Genomic DNA, 4,733 nt, shown 5'->3' with positions numbered 1-4,733 from the left:
TAGGGATACGGATTAGATATTGACTCGGATACAGATCGGACCTTAGCTTTTTAGACGGATTGAATTCGAATACCGGGGATAATATATACCATTTACATCTCCATTCATAATACTACCCTTTGCGTGACGCCTACTAGTTTTCTCCGTTTGTTGGTTTTTTGTTTCTCGTAGTTTATTTGCATATGTCCCTGAATATTCTATCAGAAATGAAGTGGAGGCATGCTTAACACAACTGAAAAAAGAAAATGATACCAGAAATAATCCAGTTTATTTTTTCGAATAAAGATACATGTCAGGAAGATTGACGCCTTGGAAGACTTAATTAAATAACTAACGAAATGTCATCTTCTGAGCATCTTTGCTACCACCACCATCCATTCCACGCCATCGCGCCCTTCACAGCATGACCTGACAAGGGGGAAAAAACACCATCAGTCCATTCCTTTGCTGTCTCACACCAGCACTAGCGCGCTTTCTGCGTAGTGCAACAAAGAGTTAGTCAGTACCTTACAACGATGGGGAGGAGAGGAATGAAACTAACGATGTGTTAAGTGTAGCAGGAAATGTCAAGATGCTTGATCTTAGTTGGATCGTATTTCTGCAGGTCTCCAGCGTTTAGTAGATCGGCGATGCACTTCATCTGCATACCCCTGTGTACCCTCTCCAGCTCTCTCACTGCCGCACAGCATGGCCCAGTTTGGGATGGGAGCTGAACGAGGGTTCCTCTCTGGATGTACATTTGGCACAAGCTCACAATCTGGTTCTTCTCCTGAGCGTTACATCGCGACCCGGTTACGGTGTTGACGGAAATTGTTGTGATCAACAGGAGTAAGGCTGCTGCTACTTTGCAGGGGGCCATCTTTTTGATGATTTAGCAGGTGGTTACGAACTGCTGGGTGAAGGAATCACGAGTGAGCCAGTATGTATTTGATGTTCTTCTACTGAAAACTTGTGTGTGTGCTTGCACCTTATATATAGGATAGGAGTGGAAGCGCTGGCTAGTACAGCTATATAGGAGTTCAATGCCTTGGGGCCAGCCGGAGTAGAACTGTTGGCAAAGCATGAATAAGAAAATCCATTTCTTTTAGAGAATAATGATTATATTTATGCGAATAATGATTATTTATGCATAACTCTGTTTACGAATACGTATCTTCATATGTATCACCTTTTTCTATCTTTCTATCCACGTCTCTCTGGCTCCATATCCATCCAACTATCTATCCGTCTGTGTCCGTTTATCTATCTATCAATCAATCTATCTACTTATATATCTATCCATCCACCGTTAGCAAAACAACCGACTCACATAGTGGTCACGTGCTCGTCGGTGTGGGATAACCGACGAACTTAATGTTAACTTGGCAAAGCATGTCGACTTATTAAGAATGTCGGGTAAAACCGACGTATTTAAGCTACACTATACGACGGTTGAGTATTAACGACCAACCGTAGGTTGCTAAAGACGTTTTTAGCAATCAACTATAAGTCGTTGTAAATGAAGCGTTGTGTAGTGCTAAGTATGTCGTTCTATTATAATAAGAACGTATGTTCCTAACCAACGTTCTTTAATGGTTCTCAACCGTGTATCCCACTTTTACCAAAACACCATGCGCACCCAAATGGCCTGGCGAAGCAATTGTCGACCTATAGGTCTGAAAGATGACATTAAATTCTAGAAGTTAAAAAATCACAAAGACATAGTTGTCTCCTAAACGTATTCAAAACCTTCTCCACACATTAACACAAAATGCAACCAGCACAAATGCAACAACCAAATCAAATTATTATAGAAGTCTTTAGTAAATCACACTTCCCAATATTCAAATTTTCAGAATAATTTTATCTTGGAAAAATATAAAATCATTTTATTCAACATTAACTATTCAAGGTCGAGTTTAGGTTTTCAGGTGTAGCTGAGAATATAAGAATCAAGTATTGTACAAACACACAAGAAATCATATATATATATATATATATGGATTTGTTTAGTTTAGTTCGTAAACTTTTTATATTATGATGATGGCTAAAGAGTAGAATAATAATCCAACAAAGGTTGATTAGTGAAGTGCAAAAGCATCACCCTTGCCTTCCAATCTAGCGACGATTAGTGTTAGACTACCAATGGTTGCAGCCTATGACTCAAAGCAATGATGCTATTTTAGAAGCTAACTTTTTATGAAGAAAAGGAAAAACATAGCATTTGGGACACCAATTACATGAAGTTTTCTGTTTTTAAGACCTTATCACATTAGTGTAAAACCAGGGGTGGAGCTTCATGTCACCGTCGAGTCGATGGACGATGCAATGTTCTGAACAATTGCAATTTACACATTAGATCATAGATCATACCAATGGTGCATCCTTCCATCTTCAAACCAAAACAAAATTTCTTATCTCCTTTTGTTTTATGTGTGTTAGCACCCCTAGGTATAGGTACCCTATGTGCTACATTAAACTGGCTTCTGTGAAGTACAGACAATGGACCCCACTGTCACAGTGGGTCATATCAAGAGGAAATGGCTATATGGATAAGAAATGTGTGGCCAGGACCTGTGGTTACATGATAATATTCCTAAAAGAAAACAAAACAAGTCAACACAATTAAAATAACATTTTCCCTTCTCTCTTGGTTCTCTTACAGAAAAGAGATAAACCAGAGGGAGAAGGTTGAGGATGAATAAAAATGTTTATTAAATCGAAACATGAATCCAACTTCTTCTCATTCCTTTAGTTGCACGTAATTAAAAAAATTACCTTCAGAATGTCCGAAGGTGATATAAGAGTGAATGTACTTTACATCGTCTAATGCTGAGCAACTTGAGAAGAAACGTGTTTTCAAAATCCTCTCCTCCTGCATGAGCACGAAATTCCTATTTATAGGGCGAACATGACGCAGAGCTTCATATGAAATTAAACATATGACCTCAAGTCCTATACATATGAACTATGGAGCTCATTGAGGGTGTCGTTGTATTTTTCTCTTAGAGACATGTAGCACACTTCGCTTGATTCTTTTTTTGTCTCCTCACTAATTGCTTCAGATGCTCCGAGGTGCTTCAACTAACCACCAATGCTGAAGCTTCTACTCGCTCATTTAGCCTATGAAGAATACTATGATGAAGGTCACTATCCTAAAACAAACATGAAGGTAACAAATGTTTGTTAATTTGAGGATGTTTAGCAAAGGCACATCCCTAATAGGACCCCTGACACGTGGTTGCATGGGAGGCCCCTTGCCAAGCACACCTTCATCAAACTGCCATCAAACGAATGCCCTTGCCAAACCATTGGCAGGGTTTGCGCCATGTGTCCCTGGTGGCCCCTATCCATGATGGGGTCTAACAGCGCCAAGTGTCCTATGGCTTCCACTAGAGCCTAGATCCGCCTAGGAGGCCTCGTATGTATCTCCACTCCACTGACCACAACAGGGTTCAGGTGTGCCACGCGCCCCCGTTCCCCGCGCACCCCTGTCCATGACGGGGTCTGGGCCACCACGTGTCGTGGTCCCCGGGACGCTCCCACTCTAGTGGGACTCTGTATGCGCTAGTGCACTAGTTTTCCATTCCACGACTGGTCAAGGAGTTGGAGTAATGGATTATTATGCCTGTGAAACAGGACAGACATGACCATGGCCATGCATGCACCATCCTGGTTGTCAGGCCCATGCTTCCTAGGCATGGCACCAATGCACCACTATGGGTTGCCACATGGGTGATGTGCGCCATATACTACGTTGACCTTAACCATCTATGAAATGCAAACAAACTTGACCGCCCACAACATGCGGCGACAACACTACATAACTAAGGAATGCTATCTACACCTTCTACAACATAGTAGGTGGGGTCAGGCCAAAAGGCTGGCGCCACAGATATTTTAGCCCCTCTCCCTTGATCTATAAAAGGGAGTAGGCGACCCCTTCATGGAGGGGGACATTTTTCATGCACAAGCAACACTCAGCAATTTTCACCCCCATGCAATGCAAACAAGCCACTCAGAGTATGTAGGGTGTTACGCTCTAGTGGCCCAAACCTCTGTAGATCATTGTATCCTATGCATTACATGATCCCATGCTATGCTCTTTGTCGTTGCTCTTTGTCGTTAACATAGAGTACTTTGTATCTACATCGAGGTTCTAATATCGTTGTGATCGACTAAACCCTTATCAAACCAAAAGGGGTGCTCCATGTACCCCAAATTGACACCTGCCATCAATGTGCATCGCACATTGAATGACTAACTAGTGATGCTAAATGTTTACACAACTAGTACAATGTATCATATGGCTATGAATGCCAACACTTTGTTCACTACCAAACCATGCACTAGGCCAACGATGAAAACGTTTATGACCAATGGTAAGCACCCTTCTATGACCCCTTAGACTTTGAATGGGTCGTGATATGTATGACCACTGATTCTCACATAATCGGGGTTAATGTCCCAGTGATAATCAAACTTATGATAGTGGTGAGCTCCCCTGCATAAATACCATATAATTTATAAATACATATCATACACAATGTTGCAACTAAATAACCAATCTTCCATTATGTATGTAGTGCCACAAGCAACCACAAGGATCGGTCATGTTGGGGGCCTTCGTCTTCTGAAGGTCCTCAAAAACACAACTAACATGTCTTCCAAGTATAATATACTATTACAGGAACCTTTGGCTTTGAGATGAAGGTGCGCACAGTATGAAAGGCGCGGTCTGGAAGAAGAATGAA

General features: G+C 41.6%; 1 long non-coding RNA gene across 1 annotated transcript; it reads right to left on the bottom strand.

Annotated features, from left to right (window-relative positions):
• Positions 1 to 237: 237 nt before the first annotated feature.
• On the bottom strand, positions 238 to 1,082 carry LOC103652844 (uncharacterized). The gene is made up of 2 exons (XR_565106.3): positions 507 to 1,082; positions 238 to 408 (listed from the first exon to the last, which is right to left on the bottom strand). It is a non-coding gene; the product is annotated as an uncharacterized lncRNA (long non-coding RNA).
• Between the last annotated feature and the right edge of the window lie 3,651 nt (positions 1,083 to 4,733).

This window comes from Zea mays, chromosome 4 (assembly GCF_902167145.1).
Source record: "Zea mays cultivar B73 chromosome 4, Zm-B73-REFERENCE-NAM-5.0, whole genome shotgun sequence".
Lineage (NCBI taxonomy): Eukaryota > Viridiplantae > Streptophyta > Magnoliopsida > Poales > Poaceae > Zea > Zea mays.
The sequence above is the reverse complement of the archived record's forward strand: the minus strand, read 5'-3'. Positions and strand labels throughout refer to the sequence as shown.